Raw genomic sequence first — 19,791 nt, 5'->3', positions numbered from 1 at the left:
GCGTTGAGCCTCATCATTTTACTTGGTGGTGTTACATTTTCTTTTTATATGGTTTAAGATTGTATACGAATATATATGAAATGCTCGTTAGTCACTATCAGTAATAATATGTGATTCCTAAGATTCTTTTGAAAGATGAGTAGGAAAATATGAAAATAAAAAAAGTGCAATCTCTATAAGCACAATGATAAGCATTGCATCCATGACCAGCTCGCCTATCTTGTCATTGAAGGACTTGGAGGAAATTCCAACATATTGGGTGTAGCAAAAAAGTCATTTTGAGTAAACTAATATTTTTTAATTTTAAGGATTATTCTCGCATTAGAATGATGAGCTATTCTTATATTAAAGTGATGTGATTATGAAAAAATAAATAATATTTGATATTAAAAATTTTAGTTCATGATAATATTATTATTTTTATCAAGATTTGAAGAAAGATCGTAGAAGTTAATGACTATGTCATCATAGAAATTCAATGAGGTGCGTTTGGAAGCCGGTCTTAGCTTAATGATAATGTGGGTTGTTATAGGTTCTTACTGCAATAATGTGGCTTATTGCCAACCCTTATGCTTGTATTTATTCTATCTTCTTCAGCTTATCATTAGCCAAATTGATTTCTTTGTATGTGATTAAATGGAATATTATGTAATATTAGGAAAGACAATTTTGGTTATGGTTGTTCATAATTCGATTTTAGATCGAAAATCGATTCGAATTGAATCGAAAAATCGAATCGAAATCGAATCGAATATAGTTTGATTTGATTTTTAGTTTTTATTTTCAAAAATTTTAGTTTTTGATTCGGTTCGATTAAAAATTGAAAAATCTGAAATTTAAACCAAAAATCGAAATCATAATTTAAATTTATTTTATTTATTATTTTAAAAACTTGTTGGTTACATGGATGGATGGTTGGATATTAGATTTGATCTATTATTATAATTTATTTTGATATTTGATTGCTTGTTTGTATTGTAGATAATGTGATTTTGATATATTACATTTTGTTTATTATCGATTTATTATTTATCAATTATTAATATATTATTATTTATTAATTATTAATTTTTAATATAATAAATTATCAAATAATATATTTTAAATTTAATTAAATATAATGTAACAAATCAATAATAAATCGATAATAGTTATTTGAATATATTATATCAAAAATAAATAATTAAAAATAAAAAAAATTATAAAAAAATAAAAATCGAATAATCGATCCAAACCAAAATTTTCGGTTCGATTTCAATTTGGTTCCTCTCTTATTTGGATCATTTTCGATTTTTATTTTTTTATTTAATTTTTAAATCAAATTAATTTGAATCGGATGGGATTGATTAAAACTGAACGAACAACCCTAGTTTTGGTTGCAAGCGCCCCTTCTTCTAAGTGACATTCTCAGTTCTACCACTTACCGGGGCTGTTGCAGTTTTGGCCGCCGGAAGTTCGGTAAGTTATTTATGTAGTATATGCTGCAACGTTAGATGAGATAAAAATCATTTCTTAATTGTAAAATATAAACAAAAAAATAATAAGATGGGTTGCTTCTCGTAGGGAAGGTTTTTCTTAATATTTGCAAATTGTGACCCAGGTGACACCATAATGAACTGAGGGTCACAAGCAGCTTGCATGTGACATCTATTTAGATTTTTGATATCTATTGAGTTTTTTTTTTTAATAATGTATATATGTTTTTGATCTTAAAAGTACCTTTTTTGTATAAATTGTATGCATCTTTAATAGTTACAAATATAAAATAATTTTTATTATAAATCATATTAAACTAATGTATAATATTTTCCTTCTTTTCGCCTTTTCTTCTCTCTTTCTTTCTGTTTTGTTTACTTGGCCAAGCTCAAGTCAAAACCATTTCTATCTTCGTTCATTTGCTGATTGCGCTGGTGGATATCAAACAAAATTCTGATCCGAATCTGAGGTAATAAACGTGAAGTAATAGATGAGGTTTCAAATGTGAAGTAATAAATCATATAAATAAATTTTTGTAAGTTTAAAAGTATGGTCCGATGACTTGGAGCAACATGATTTGAAAATATCAAGTTGAGAGGATATATTGGTGAATCATCATAATCACTAGATGCATCAATTGGCTACAAGAAATAATCCAAGAATTAAATCAAATATTACTAATTCTATATTATATAAAAAATTTTCATGCAAAATTCAGATGGATTACCTGTCTATTGTGTGAGGAGGTACACATAAGTTATTAATTCTATGCTCTGCGAGTGCCTGATTGTGCAATTCTTGTACAATTTATACGAGAGAAGAAAGTTGAGTCTGCACCTTTGAGTAATTCTGTTCCATAACCATGACTTTTGCTGCACATCTGTGTACTTCTCTTGTAGTTCTTTTTTTTCTTGCCGATATACTTGTCACTCTTGTTTTAAAGCACGGACCTCCTCTCTAGTTTTAGTCACCTTCCTTATGGCTTGGACACGATTTTTGTTCTTGCCCTGGTAGTTCTCAGATAAAGGATCCAATTCGATTATTCAAATATGCCCATCTTTTTCTTGTCCCATGGCTGTTGCATATAGATTATCAGGAGCGATACCTTTTTCTATTAACTCTGGATTTTGAACAGCAGTCTTACGTAGCTCATGTTGAAATAAAAAATCAACAATTTAGATGATTATAGATAATAATTTAAAAATTAATTTAAAAAAATAAATAAGTTATTAAATCATTAGACGAACAATTATTTGTGCTGCTGCATCATTTATAGGTATTTTATCTTTATATTGATGAGTAAGAATGAAAAGCTATGTTCGTGTAGGTGGCCTGCCATCAACTGACTTTGAAGCCTGCAATCATAGGATTCTCAATAATAAGATATGCATTTATTGGTAAATAAATTAATATGTGACAACATATTTTTATCCATGGGAGAGGAGATTGGATATTTATTTGCTCATCGCTGATAGCTGCAAAGCTTTTTGTACCTCTTGTATGACTAAACTCTTGCTTTTCTTAATTAGATTTATTTTTAGCACTACGATTTTAAGATGGTAAAAGAAGATTTTAATAACTAAATATATTTAAAAATTTAAATTATATATTTATGATATTGAGGATGAAATTGTAAAAATAAGCTATGCATCTTACCTTCATGTTATCGCTATTCCAAAATGATACCAGAACTTAGCCTTGAGATGAGCTTTCCAATCCTTCTATTTTTGTGAAAGTGACTTCATAATCCAATCATAAGAAAATAGATTGATGTCACATTTGCTCTATTATCGTTGGAAGTATCTATCAAGTGCCGAACTTCCTGCTGCTTTATTTCAATTTTTGCGTGCCATGGTAACTATATGTATAGTCCTAAAATGGACAAAGCAAACCAAAGTTTATGAGCATTTTTAGGATAACAATAGAAAGATCATTGTATTAAAAAGTAAACATGTATTACAAATACAAATTATAGTTGGACAATCAAGAATATAATGCTGTCACAGTATAAAAGCCACTTGCATTGTCTTATAAAGAAAAATATTCTTACAATATGAAAACCACTTGCATACATAATTACATCTTATAAGCATCATCTGATATGACACACATGAATTAAACTGTTTTATAAATAGAACTAGAAGTCAAAAAAGTGGATATTCAATCATCGTCTTCCATATCATCATAGTCATCTTCTTCTCTAGGCTCTGTCTGTTGGGTATCTATTAAATTCATTTCGATGGTTGTTCCATTAGCATCTAATCTATCTCAATTTAATTGCATATCAAATGTGGTTAAGTCATCTTCCATTCTTTCACCATTATATAGGTCACTCTCCTAGTAAGCCTCTGAATCATTGGGAAGAACATTATCGCTCATTTTATACAAATTCCATGGCTTTGTCCTGATAACCACCGGCCAATCTTTGTCCATAGAGTCCTCTACATAGAAAACTTAATTTTTCTTAGGATGTAAGGATAAAAGGTTCATCTGATATATTTTGTCTAGTACTTATTAACCTATTAAAGTTGACAAGAATAAATCCAAAGTCTCGATTCTCCTATCTCATGATGTCACATCTACCCAATCATATTTAAATAATATAATCTTAAAGTGCCCATAAAAATTAAGTTCGATTATATCCTTTAGAGCATCGTAGTAAGTAACATCTCTTATAATTGATTATTATCCCTGGTGCTCGCAAAGCTTGATGTCTTTGCCGCAACAACAACTCTATTGTTTTAACATTTTTTGCTTTTTTTATGATTTTAAATATAAAATCGAAAGCTATTTATGATGAATCCTGAAAATCTTCTTGCCGCTTCATTAGGACTTTGAGACAGCCATCTAATTTTATCAGATACTTGAACATCGCCTTTCTTAAGAAGATAGTCAATCTGTTTACATATGAGAAATATTATTATAAGGATCAAATTGCAATTACCAATCTTAAAAAGGAGAGATATGCCCATGAGATTTATCTAACTTGATGCAATATAAAACTTACATGATCCACAAACCATTCATGGAATGTATTATTATGCAAATGTTCTATGTCTCTTCATCTTGCATTGGGGTTTTGCATCTCAAGTATAGCAATATGCTTCTTATTATGCAAGATTATTTAATATAAGATCGAAGAAGTTGTACTTAATTGTATATGAGGACTTTAGTTGTTGAGAAAATTATCTTACTTAAGGTACATGGTAATTGCAAGATACTTAAAAAGAATATAGTGATATACTTGCATCTTTGTTATATGATCAAGATCACAAAGCTCAATCTTTTTTATAGCACAACCAGTTTGTGAAAAAATCCCTCCTTGCGGCTCGCTAGTAATGTCATCAGAGTTCCTTGATAACTTTGTTGAACTTCGTCTTTGTGCCATGCAAGTACTTTGAACAAAATGTAACACATTTGTCCACTATATACCTTTTTGCAATTGAACCCTCTGAATGACTTTTATTACACATATAATTTTTTAATGTAAGCAAGTACCTAGGTAGAAGAATTTAGAGGTTTTATAATAATGTAGGAAAAATATTATAATGCAAAGAAATTTTTATAATACTAATACATATGTTTTGATTGGATACATCTAATGATATTGTACCAATCTGGTAAGTTTAACCTCACTCGCTAAATATATGGATAAGTGAATCATAACATCAAAGAGAGATGGAGAAAAAATTCTCTCTATATTGCAAAGTATAAATGCAATCCGATCATCTAATTACTGAATATCTACTACTCGAATAACTTTAGAGCATATTTCTCTGAACAAAGTATATAACTCTATGGTGATGGAGCTGACATTTCTAGACAAGACTTCTCTTATAGCTAAGAGAAGCAATTGTTGCATGAAAATATGGTTATCATGGCTCTTTAGCCTGTCATTTTGCACTCTTTAATATTAACATGTTGTGGTATGTTAGACACATAATCATCTGGCACTTTTATCCTCTTCAATAATTTTAAAAAAATATCTTTCTCTTTTGGTGTCATTGAAAAATATGCCAGAGGCAATTATGTTTCCTTATCTCCTTTAATCTGCTTCGGGTATAGTACATGCCTTATATTCAAAAGTTTAAGGTCAAGACGAGATTTCATATTATCTTTTATTTTTTCTTCGATATTAAGCAATATATTAAGCATATTTTTGTATATATTTTTCTCAATATGCATGACATCAATATTATGATGTAAAAAAAGGTCCTTCCAATAAAATAATGAAAAAAATATACTCATCTTCTTCCACCATTTTGGCTTGTCAGCATTATCGTTCTTTTTTCTTTTTTCAGATGTACTTTCAGTTTTCTTTCCAAATGTGTTAACATAACCCTCTAATAGCTTTAGAATATCAACCCCAGTTAGTGGAGTAGGTGCAAAATCAAATTTTTTGTTATTGTCAAATGAGTAACTTTCATGATGAAATTTATGATCAGACTCTAGAAATCTGTGATGGCCCATGCAACAATACTTCCATCCAAACTTCAAATATTGAGAGTGAGTATCAATATGGCATGAAGGACAAGCATATTGCCCTTGAGTGCTCCACTCGGATGGCATGGCATAACCAGGTAAGTTACTAATTGTCTATAATACTATTGCATGCATTTAAAAATTTTGCTTACAAGAAGCATCATGAATCTCGACCTTGATTTCCCATAATTCTTTCAACTCTTCTATGAGAGATTTTAGGTTGTTGGCTCCCTAAGTGATTTTGGTAATAATCAAATATTAAAGCACACAATTACTAATATTTTTTGTTTAAGTGTTGAAAAGATTGGAAGAAAGGGAGCTCTTTAATTAAAATAAGAAAGAAATCAAGTTTTGAGGGGTTTGGCTAAAAAAAAATCAGTTTGGATAAGTTGAGCCGACTCTGTCAGCAACCGAGCCGACTCTGTCATAGTATGGGTTCAATAATTTGGCGTGGCACACAATCGAGCCGACTCGAGGTAGATTCGAGCCAGCTCTCTCAGAATGACAAAAAGCCTATTTTTGGATTCTGATAGCTGAGACAGTCTGAAGACTATCTGTGCCAGCTCTGTCAGAAAAATAGAAAGTTGATTTTTGATGGATGTTGTTGAACCAGCTCGAAGATCAATTTCAGCTAGGTCTCTTAGTCGAACAGAAGGCCTGATTTTTGAAAATTATCGATTGAGCCGATTCGAAGTCAATTTGAGCCGACTTGAAGGTGTTTTCCAGCCTCAATGGCTAGTTCCCAGATATAATTTTTTTGGTCTGTCAAAACTTTCAATGGCTATTTTTCATCTCCAACGATTAGAAATGGCTAGTTTTGAGCTCTATTCACTTCAAACTTGATAGAAATACTCAAAATATAAAATGAAAAAAGAGAAGCATTTATAATAGAACTGTTCCATTGAAAAAGAGAGAATTTTCTAAATTTCAAGCATTCAAGAAAACTCACCCACTCCCATTTAATTTTTTTTTGATTCTTTGAGAGCATTGAAGAACCATTAAAGAGCATTAATTTCAGACATTTAAGAGGACAACAACTGAACTACATCGATAACAAAATCTGCTCAACCAAGGAGCTGTATTTATTGTAACTTTTCTATTTCTCATTGTTTACTATAATTAATTTCAGCAGGGGCTGAAACTAAGAAAAAATTTTAATCCATCCTTGAAATTGGATTGTGTGGCCTTGGTTAAGGGGTTTAAAGATTGTGGTTGGTAAACCAAAGGAAAAACCATTTAGCTTTGTGGATAGTGAGTTCGGTTAAAATTATTCAGCTGTAATCTTGATGGATTATAGTAAAATTTTCAAGATTCTTACTTGGAGAGTAGACGTAGATGCTGGACGTGCACCGAATCACTATAAAAATTCTCTTGTTCTTGTGTGTGTACTTATTTTCTTCATTCTTTCATTCATACATTGCATCTACTGCACAATTACATTAAAGGCATAATAGTTAATTCAGCACATACTTTTTTAAGTTTTAAAAATCTAATTCACCTTTTCTCTTGGATTGTTTGTCTGAGCAACAATTGGTATCAGAGCTGAATACTCTAATATTACTTGTTGACCAACCATCAAGAGCTAAAATTCATGACAACTCAATTAGGAGGATCACTTGTCGAAAAGCAATCCACTAATAGGCCACTGCTCTTTAATGGGTTGAATTATAACTATTAGAAAACTCACATATGCATTTTCATACAAGCATTAGACTATGACATATAGAATATAATCATCAATGGTCTACACACACTGACAATCATTGCAGATGGCATTCCTTCACCCAAGCATAAAAAGGATTGGGATGAAATAGATAAGAAAAATACTCAATTGAATGCCAAGGCAATGAATATCCTCAATTGTACCCTTGATGCAAATAAGTTTAACCAAATTTTCACATGCAATTCTACAAAAAAAATTTGAGATAGGCTCGAGGTAACATATGAAGGGATAAATCAAGTGAAAGAATCTAAGATTAATATGCTTGTTCACCAATATAAATTATTTAAGATAGATCCCACTGAATCTATTATTAGCAAGTTTACTAGATTTACTGATATTATTAATAAACTTAAGAGATTAGAAAAGGTCTATACTAATAGTGAATTAGTAAGAAAAATTCTCAGGTCATTATCCAGAACATGGGAGGCAAAAGTCACAGCTATCGAAGAGGTAAAAGATTTGAACAAGCTATCGCTTGAGGAGTTTATTGGATAGCTAATGACACACGAGTTAGCGATGGGATGGGGTAATACATAGAAGAAGAGAGTCGAAAGAAGAAAATAATAGTTTTAAAATCCACTGTAGCTGAAGAAGTTGAAGGGCAGTCTACCAAAGATGATGATGATGAGGATATGGCCTTGATGATCAAAAAATTCAAAAAATTTATGGGAAGGAGAAGGCAAGGCTTTAGGAAGAGAAATTTGTCCAAGGGTGAGCCAAGCAGAAAAAAAGAAAAAAAAAAGGAGCCATCCTTGTGCTATGAATGCAAAAGATCCGGTTACTTCAAAGTCGACTGTCTAACATTAAAAAGATCTTCAAAAGGTGCAAGAAGAAGGCAATGGTTGCGACATGGAGTGACAGCGATGAGTCAGGTTCAGATGAAGAGACCCAAAATGAAGCCAACTTGTGCTTCATGGCATAAAAAGATAAGGTAAATTCAGAACCTTCTCTAGAGTTTACATTCAAAGAGCTACAGGATGCCTTCTATGATTTGATAAAAGACTTTAAGAAGATTAGCATGAAAAACAAAGATATGAAAACTAAGAATGAGATGCTAATCAAAGAGAAGGAAGAAACCCTTAAAAACTATAATAAATTGAAGGGAGAAAATGAGATCTTAAAGAAAGAAGTAGATAGACTAAAATCGTTGGTAGAAAAATTCACATGCAGCTTTGAAAAATTATAAATGATACTAAATAATCAAAGATGAGTATGATAGAGCTGATGTAGGTTATAAATCAAACAACAAATAAAAATTTTTTAAAATTTTTTTCACTACATCACTTTCTATTGGCAGCACCTCTCACAGTTGTGGTGGAGTAGGATATAAAGTTTATGTTTGCAATACAAGAAAGTTTAATGAAAAAATAATTAAGAAAATCTGAGTTTCAAAAGGAACCATGACTGCTAACCCTAAAGGATCCAAAAAAACTTGGGATCTAAGAATGTTGCTTGATTCTCTTGCAGAAATATCTTGCAGCCAATGGATCAAAAAGAAAATGATATTTGGATAGCGACTATTCAAGGTATATGATGGATGATAAAGAGCAATTCTTCACCCTTGAAATGAAGGAAGGGGAAGTAGTCACCTTTGACGACAATGGCAAAGGCAAAATAATCGGCATAGGTAAAATTTAGATTACCTCCACTATCTTCATTGATAATATTCTGTTAGTTGATAATTTAAAGCATAACTTACTTAGCATAAGTCAATTTTGTTATAAAGGATTTGAGGTAATATTTAAATTATCTTCTTGCATAATCATTAGTCCTTTTGATGATAGCATCAAATTCATTAGACATAGACACGACAACATCTACTTAGTTGATCTCAATGAGATAGCTATGAAGAGTGGCCAATGCCTTATTGCTAATGATGCTAAAATCAAAAAAACTAATTGACTATGGCATCGTAGATTAGAACATGCTAGCATGCATATTTTATCTAAGTTAGTTTCAAATGACTTAGTTAAAGGATTACCTAAGTTAAGATTTGAATATGATCATATTGGTGATGCTTTTCCATCAAAAAAATAAATTAGGAAGAGTTCCAAATCTAAAAATATTATTTTAACTTTTAGGCCATTTGAATTAATTCATATGGACTTATTTGGACCAACTAGGTCCACAAGCCTGGGTGGTAAGAAATATAGACTTGTCATTGTAGACAACCTTTCAAGATTTATATGGGATTTATTTTTAGCACATAAAGATGAAACCTTTTCAACTTTTTCAAAATTTTATAGAAAATATTTAAATGAAAAGAATACTACAATAGTTTGTATTCGTAGTGATTATGGAACAGAATTTGAAAATTAAAATTTTAAAAATTTTTGCAATAAAAATAAAATTTAATATAATTTTTCTGTACCAAAGATCCCACAATAAAATAGTGTAGTTGAAAAAAAAATAGAACCCTAGTAGATATGACCTGTATCATGTTGTGTGAAGAGAATTTATCCAAATACTTTTAGGCTGAAGCTATAAACACAGTATGTTACATCCTAAATAGAGTTTCAATCCAATCAATTTTAAAGAAAAATCCCTATGAGCTTTGGAAAGGAAAAAGATATAATATTAACTATTTTCATATTTCTGATTGTAAATATTTTATTTATAATCATGGAAAAGATAATCTAAATAAATTTGATATTAAGTCGAATAAGGATATCTTTCATGGATACTCCACATCCAGCAAAGCATATAGGATCTTCAACAAAAATACCTTGGTTGTTGAAGAATCTATTCATATTATTTTTGATGAAGCTAACAATCCTTCCTCGAGAAAGGAAGACTTACTTGATGATGATACAGATACTCTGGAGAATAGATTAAAAGAACTCAATTTGAAAGAAAAATCAATTCAAAGAGATGATGAAACAATAAAGGTTGATGAACAAGAGAAGAGTGCTGAACAAAAGGTAACTAGGGAGCATAGTGATCTGTCCAAAAAAATAGAGTTATACATATAACCATCCAAGAGACCTTATCATAGATGATCCTTCACAAAGGATAAGAACTAGAGCTTCATTTAAAGATACTTTTAATTATCTTTTTTTTTGTCTCACAAATTGAAACTAAAAATATAGAAGAGGCTAAAAATGATTCAAATTGGATGATTACTATGTAAGAGGAACTTAATCAATTTGAAATAAATAATATTTGGACTCTAGTTAGTAGACCTACTGACCACCCCATTATTGGAAGAAAATGAGTTTTCAAAAATAAATTAGATAAACATGATAATGTAATTATAAACAAAGCTAGACTGGTAGTAAAGGGCTATAATAAAAAAAAAAAGATTGACTTTGATGAAACATATGTTCCTATGGCAAGATTAGAAGTTATTAGACTATTACTTGATTTTACTTGCTTCATAAATTTTAAATTATTTCAAATAGATGTGAAGAGTGCCTTCTTGAATGGTTATATCTCAAAAAAAAATTTTGTAGAACAACCTCCTGGATTTGAAAATTATGCTTTTCCTAACCATGTCTTTAAACTAAGTAAAGCTTTATATGGATTAAAACAAGCATCTAAAGCATAGTATGAGAAACTAAGCAAATTCTTATTAGAAAATAAATTTATCAGAGATAGTGTAGACACAACATTATTTTTTTTTAAAAAAATTGATGATCTTCTTGTAGTTTAAGTATATGTAGATGATATCATATTCGGAGCTACTAATGAGGATCTTTGTCAAGAATTTACTGAGTTAATGTAGAAAAAATTTGAGATGAGTATGATGGAGGAGCTGACCTTCATCCTTGAGCTTCAAATTAAGCAATCAAAGAAAGGCATCTTCATCAATCAAATCAAGTACACAAAAGAGATGCTCAAGAAGTTTGGTATAGAGAATGCAAAGGAGATCAGCACACCAATGAGTTCTACATGCAAACTTGATAAAGATGAAAATGATAAAAGTATAAATTAAAAGCTCTATAGAGATATGATTGATTCTCTACTCTATTTAACTACAAGTAGATCTGATATTCTTTTTAGTATTTGTATATGTACAAGATTTCAATCTAATCTCAAAAAGTCATCCATGTTAGATGCTAAAAAAGTTTTTAGATATTTTGTTAACACATCAAATTTAAAATTATGATATTCAAAGCAATCCTTAATTGATTTAATAGGATACTTAGATGCAGATTATGGAAGATGTAAAATAGATAGAAAGAGCACTAATGGCACATACCAATTTCTTGGGTTGAACTTAATTTCATGGTATGGCAAGAAGCATAACTCCGTAGTTTTATCAATGACTGAGGCTGAATATATTACTGTGGAGAGTTGCTGTGCTCAAATACTATAGATTAAGTAGCAATTCGAAGATTTTGAAATTAAGCAAAATAAAATATCTATAAGATGTGATAACACGTGTTATTAATCTGACTAAAAATTTCATCCAACACTTTAGAACTAAACATATTGAAATTAGACATTATTTTATCAGAGATCATATTCAAAATAATAACATTATACTTGAATTTGTCTCGACTGAAAAATAATTAGCTAATATTTTCACTAACCTTTAAATGATGATAGATTTAATGAAATTTGAGGTGAATTAGAAATTTGTGATTCTTTTCAATAAATTTGTTTCAATATGTTTGTTGTTATTGCAATGTTTGATTTGATCCTTATTTTTCATATTGAATTAATTTAAAATTTTTTAAAATTTTTAAAATTATGGGTCGAGTCGATTCTGCAGTCGAGCTGACTCGACCGTTGAGCCATCTCGAACGGATGCTCAAGCTACCTCGACGTGTCGGGATCCAGTTTTTAGAACTTTCAACTTTTTCAAAAATCATGTTTATTGTTCATCTGAGCTTGCCGTATTCCTCTATTTCCTAGCTCTAAGCCCATTCTCTTCAAAAATTTCATCTTCCCCCTTCACCATCCCTCATCCACTTGGATTTTCGAGACATGGCTCCAAAATCTTGTGTAGTCAAGGCAAAGAAATGACTGATAGCTAGACCAAATAAAACTCGTTCATTAAAGAGGCCATGCAGAGGCTCTACTTGATCCACCTCATCTTTATCAACCTCTATTTCAGTTTGGATTTCTATGACGTCTTGAGCTGTCACAACTGGAAGGAAGGTTGATTTTGGATTTTTGGACCTGCAAGGATTTAGGATCGAAACATAGATCCGACACAAGGATGGAAAATGATATGTTCGCTTGAGGTACCTACCTATCCCCACTGTATTCATGAATTTTTTGAGAATCTGAAGTTAGGCTTCGAGTCGATTGAATCAGAAGTAAAAGGCACAAAGATTATCTTGGATCAACACAGTTTGGGGCACCTTCTGGAAATGCCCTATTCTAGCCTACAGAATATTGAAATGCCAAATAACTGAGGCAATGGAGAAGCTCCTGGGTAGAAAACTCTCGAAAAAATTTGGCCATCAACGGTGCCAACCTTCTGCATGTTGAACTAAAGCACCTCCACAGCATGGTTGACGGAATCTTTTTTTCCAAGTATTTGGAGGTTCGATTGGATTTTCTTTAGGAACTTGGGCTCTATGTCTCACATGGTTGAAGGTACTGCAATTAACCTGCCATTCTTCATGATTGAACAAATTAAGACAACGGCAGAAAAATCAAAGACTAAGGCCTATCTGTCATATGAAATGGTATTTACCTTGATTTTCAGAGAGGCTAGCATAGATTTGGATGGAGAGGATTGTCAATCACTCAAGCATGCTGACTATTATTCTATGCAAACTCTTCATTGCATGAAATTTGAAAAAGTGAGAAATGAGTGGGTCAGACAAGTTGAGGGTGTTCAATCTGAAATAGAAGGAGAACAGTTCAAGGATTCAGAGTCTTCTGAGTGGTCTTCTTCTTTTGATTATGCTCAAGCACCGCCCCCTGCACTTGCTACTGGCCCTTTCACACTGCCCCCTCCTCCTGTTCCGACCCCTACATTTGTAGTTGATGAGCATCATCCAGCTGTCCCTCGCATGCCCTACATAGTATCTACAGAGGGATTTTTTGATCAGATCTTTGATAGAATGGGAGGATGTTCGAAGATTTCAAGACTCAGATCTTATAGAGCCAAGAAGCATCTCAAGAGCACACTCAGTCCTAGATCCAGTAACTCCATGGAGATTTGCTCAGAATCACACTGAGGATAGAGAGCTTGGAGCAAGTTGTGGATCACAGACCCATTACAGACCAGTGGACTAACTCTTCAGCTCTTTAATAATTCATATCATAGTCTTGATGAGCAAAAGACATCCACTGAGGGACTTTTTGATTCATTGAGCCAGCAGATCAACAAGTTGTCTCAAAGTTTGGATATTTTTGAGAAGAGACTGCTTAGGACTGTTGAGGTAGTTGATCAGTTGAAGGGAGAGGCTACTTAGATTATTCGATGAGCTGAGGAGATCATGATTTCTCAGCAAGCCTGCACAGAGATTTTTGTCATTGTATTTCGTTGAGTTCAGAAGCAATTGGGTTAGATTTGGTCTCAAATTTCACCACCCTGCACCTAGCCCAGATCCTCCATAAGCCAGCTCCATCCTTCCACTCCCAGACCTCCATTCAGTGCCACTGTCAGACCTGGCATTGGCTTTCCTCCCTTTCAATTCAGCCCTTTTGCTTGCACCCAGAGCAAAACCTCAATCCCTTTTTCTTCATCGTCCTATCCCCCTGATCCTGTTATAGAAGAACTGACAAATGAAGACTAGACTTTATCATAGATTTTTTCTATATCTAGCTTCATCTTTTATTTTTTGGATGTTGTATTGTTTGAATAGCCTCATTTTGTAAGCAATACAAATCTGTACTGCAAATAATGATTAATACATATTTTCCTTTCTTTATCTTCTTTGTTTACTTGTGTCTTATTCTGGATGTTCCATATAAATATTTCATGTAAGAAATTTTTTCATCAAAATTATATCAAATTAAATAGACAAGTCTAACCTAGAAATTAAATTGAAGAGCTAAATCTACCAACAACCTCATTCTTTTCCTCCTCATGTGATTTTTATGATGACAAAAAGGAAGATTAATAAGTACTCAATATTTTGTCATCATCAAAAAGAAAAAGATTGTTACCTCTCTAAGTGATTTTGATGATTGCCAAATATTGAAGCACATAATTGCTAATATTTTCTTTTTAAGTGTTGAAAAGATTGGAAGAAAGAGAGCTTTTTGATCAAAATAAGGAAGAAATTAAGTTTGAAGGGTTTGGCTCAAGAAAAATCAGTTTGGACAAGTCAAGCCGACTTTGTCAGCAATCGAGCCGACTCTAGCATGGTACGGGTTCAACAATTTGGTATGGCACACAGTCGAGCCGACTCGAGGTGGATTCGAGTCGGCTCTCTCAGGGTGACAGAAAGGCTATTTTTGGATTCTGATAGTTAAGCTAGCTCGAAGACTATCCGAACTAGCTCTGTCAGAAGGTAGATACTGTCGAGCCAGCTAGAAGATCAATTCGAGCTCGCAATCTCAATCGAATAGAAGGTCTAATTTTTGAAAATTATCGATCGAGCCAACTCGAAGTCAATCCGAGTTGACCTGAAGGTGTCTGACAGCCTCAATGGCTAGTTCTCAGATACGATTTTTTTGACTTGTTAAAGCTTTCAATGGCTATTTTTCACCCTCAACAGTTAGAAATGACTAGTTTTAAGCTCTATTCACTTCAAACTTGATGGAAATGCTTAGAATATAAAATAAAAAAAGAGGAGCATTTAAAATAGAACTGTTCCATTGAAAAAGAGAGGATTTTTTGAATTTCAAGCATTCAAGAAAACTCACCCACTCCCATCTAATTTTTTTTTGATTCTTTGAGAGCATTGAAGAATCATTGAAAAGCATTAATTTCAAGCATTTAAGAAGACAACAACTAAGCTACATTGACAACAAAATCTACTCAACCAAGGAGTAGTATTTGTTATAATTTTTCTGTTTCTCACTGTTTACTATAATTAGTTTCAACAAGGCCTGAAACTAAGAGAAAGGTTCAATCCACCCCTGAAATTGGATGTGTAGCTTTGGTTAAGACGTGTAAAGATTGTGGTTGGTAAACTAAAAAAAAAACTAACTAGATTTATGGATAGTGAGCTCGGTTAAAACTATCCAACTATAATCTTGAAGAATTATAATAAAATTCTCAAGATTCCTGCTGAAGAGTGGATGGAGGTGCTGGATGTGCATCGAACTACTATAAAAATTCTCTTATCCTTGTGTGTGTGCTTGCTTTCTTCATTCTTTCATTCATATATTGCATCTACTGTATAATTACATTAAACACATAATAGTTAATTTAGCATATACTTATTTTAAGTTTTAAAAATCTAATTCACCACCCCTCTTGGGTTGTTTGTTTGGGCAACATAGGTATATATCAATATTATTTTTAGATGTAGATGGTCCCTCAATCAGTAAAGACAGCAAAAGATATGGCTTCTTCATGTAAAGCCATGGAGGCAAATTATATGGTATTAAAACAACCGGCCATGTGCTATGAGGAATGTTCATTGTTCGAAGGGACTAAAACCATCACTTGCTAATCTAAATCTAATATTTTGGGGTTCAATGAAGAAAGATGGATACAAATAATCAAATATTTTTCAAGTTGGAGAGTCTACTGGATGCTTTAACCTTCCATCATGTGATCTATCTTCTTTATGCCACATCATTAATGAGGTTATCTTTGATGACATGAATAGTCTCTGAAGTCTTGATTTTAAGAAAAAGTAGCATAGAATTTTTGCAAGAATTTTACCTTTATTTTTAGATGATGATGTTACATGATCATCTAAAGGCTTATCAGATGCTCTTCATCTGGAAGCCCATTAAATAGCATATGAGGATGCATTCTCAAATTCTTTCCAATAAAGTATACAATCATTGGGACATGCATGAATCTTGTTGTAACCCAATTCAAAGTTTCCAATTATTTTTTTTACTTTCATAATAGGTACCTAACAATATCTCACCATCTGGGAGTGCTTTTTTCAGTAACTGAAGTGACAAGATAAATGATTTTACTTCAACCATTTATAAACTTTATATGAAGTAATTGAACTATAAATCTTAATTTACTAAATTTCTTATAGTCTAGATACAATTCTTGGTTGGCCTCTTCAGCCAAATTATAAAATTTTTTGACTTTGATATTAGGCTCCTCTATATGCTCATTAGTTGGATTTTCTACCATATTATTTGTATATAGAATTGAAAATGCATCTTGTAACATCTCATGTATGTCATCAGGTTGATCTGATTCATTTCGATCAAAAGAGGCATTAATAGATGCAAAAGAAGGTATGGCTTCCCCATAGAATATCCAATTAGTATATGTCTTAAGAAATTCATTGCATACTAGATGGTCATATATATCTTCTGGAGTCTTTCATATGTTCTTACTATAATTTTTGCATGGACATGGTATTTTTTTCCTATGCAATGTCTCAAGAGATGCATTAGTAAATGCAAAATCTAAGAATTAGTTCAATCCCTCCAAGTTTGCATCACTCACCCTAAATTAATAGATGATAAAAGAAGGATAAATTAAAGTAAGAAATTAAAATAAAAAGAATTGATATTTGATATTAGAATATACATCTATTTACCTAGGTTGATGGATGTTGGTGCATGTGTGGTGCTCCCAAGCCTTGGGAGACCATGAGAGGAGCTAGGGGTTGAGTCTGAGAGGCTAAGATCGATGTAGATCCTAGGACTAGGACAGGAGTGGTCTTAGGGTAGAGGCGATACGTAGCTCTCCATGGCCTCGAGGTTCAGACGATGAGGACTTCGAGAGGTATGGTTAGAGCTTCGAATATCTGAAGATATAAGGTGGAGCAAAGAACCAGAGCCAGAGATAAAGTTGCGAGAGAAGTAGTTTCAGCAGGTTAGTCGACTCAGACTGAGACTGAATCGACTAGGTTGCAGATGGATCGACTCAATCTCAGTCTGAATCGACTAAATCTTAGAAAAATAGAAGATAAAATTTTAAAAATTTGTGGCATAGTACATAGGTTAGTCGACTCAGTCTAATCTTAAGTGACTAAGCCTCAGGTTAGTCGACTCAGTCTGAGATTGAGTTGACTCAGTTATGCGAGCATAGTACAGTGGGTTTTCTATTTGGATCTAGGATTGAATTTTGATTCTAGGATCTTAAGGCCTGGTTTGATAGGTCTTAAGAGGGCTAACTCAGAGATTGGACTGAGATTAAGTCTAAGAGATGAGAGCATATGGGCTCGATGAGTGCTTTCATATATTGGATTTAGCTAGGAGAGTTTTTTGATCGGGCTAATTGGCTATGTATATATATACATAGGATGTATTAAGGTTTCATAGAGGATTGAGATGAATAGAGTGAATTTATCTTTTCTCCCTAACTCTCTCTCTCCTTGATTTCAACACCAAACCCAAGCCATCTTCTCTGATCTTCTTTGTCTGCTGAATTAACATTCAGATTTCATGCGAGACGATCCTCATTTGGTATGGAAGTTGTACCGGATGTTTCTCAACAAGTGGTATCAGAGTCCGATTGCATGAAGGAAAGAAAGAAGATGCCAAAGATCAAGGTTCAACCCTATGTTTTGCAGCACCCAGATTTATCCTATTTTCTTTTTGTTACTTGCTTGGTTGTGGTGATCTCTCGAGTTAGGTAGAAGATTTTTTGATCCAAAAAAGGTAGAAGAAGATCTATTTCAGATCTGATCTCATTTTTGGGGTTGTGAGGTGTGGTATTGCAGAAGCATGTTTAGGGCTGGTTGTTTGCTTGAAGGGTGGAATGGCTTCAAGTGGGTATAAGGCAGATTTTGAAAAATTTGATGGTAAGAGAAACTTCACCTTATGGCAGCAGCAGATGAAGGACTTGTTGGTGCAGCAGTGGATCTATAAGGTTTTGGCAAAAGAGAGATCGAAAAAGATCAGTGCTAAGGATTGGGAGGAGCTGGAGGAGATTGCATTAAGCATGATCAAGATATGTCTGATGGATTAGGTTCTATCGGAGGTTAGCACGAAGCTCATGGCAAAAGATCTTTGAGAGAAGCTAGAGAAGATGTACATGGATAAAAACATGACGAACAAGCTCTGGCTAAAGAAGCAATTGTACAGCTTGCGGATGTCCGAGGGAGGCATTCTAATTAGTCACATTCAGAGGTTCAATCATGTGTGTTCTGATTTGATGAATATGGATGTGAAGATAGAGGAGGAAGATCGGGTATTGTTGCTATTATGCTCCCTCTCATCGGCATATGATGGTCTGATCACAACCTTGGTATATGGTAAGAAGTCCTTGGAGTATGAGGAGATTGTGGGTGTCCTGAGGTTAAACGAACAGCGGAAGAAGATCTACAAGGATGGCTCTACTATGGATGCACTTGCTGTTCATAAGAGGTAAGGAAGATCAGGAAAAAAAGATAAATCCAAGGGTAGATCGGAGAAAATCTTGAGATGTTACAGGTGCCACAGGACTGGACACTTCAAGAAGGATTGTCCACCTCGAAAAAAGGACAAAAGAGGAGAATTGAGGGATTTCATTGGTACAGTCACCGAAGGTGATGAGTCAGATGAGCTCTTGGTGGTTTTAGAGGAGTCCACAGTGTGTGGTGTATCCGAGATAGCTTCGAAGGAATTCGCAGAGTATGGAGGGTCCAAAAAAATAATCATGGAGTTTGAGATACAGCTGGGGCATAGACAGCTGGGGGACGCAACACAGACACGATCGATAATGGATGGTTATGGAGTCGCGATACATATGCAGTCGAAATACAGATAGCTGTATGAAGTGGGATAGACACAGCTGGGACATAGATAGCTGCAGATCGATGGACGGGCGCAGTCGGGATATAGACGGTTGCAAGCTGCAGCATAGGCATGATCGGAGATAGATGACTGTGGAGCTACAGTACATTCATAGTCGGAGAGATAGGCGGCTGTGGTTCATGACAGGCACAGCTGGAGATAGGCAACTATTGAGCTGCAGCATGGGCACAGCCAGATACAGGCGGCTGTGGTACACATGTGCAGCTGGACTACTGACAACTGTAGGATTTCTTGAAGGGGAAGGCTATAGTCAGCTTCAGAAAAGGTTCAGTCCTTTGTAGGGGCTCATGGAGGATTGAAGATTTAGGTGG

This window comes from Elaeis guineensis, chromosome 4 (assembly GCF_000442705.2).
Source record: "Elaeis guineensis isolate ETL-2024a chromosome 4, EG11, whole genome shotgun sequence".
In the NCBI taxonomy this organism is placed as follows: domain Eukaryota; kingdom Viridiplantae; phylum Streptophyta; class Magnoliopsida; order Arecales; family Arecaceae; genus Elaeis; species Elaeis guineensis.
Note: the sequence above shows the minus strand (reverse complement) of the source record.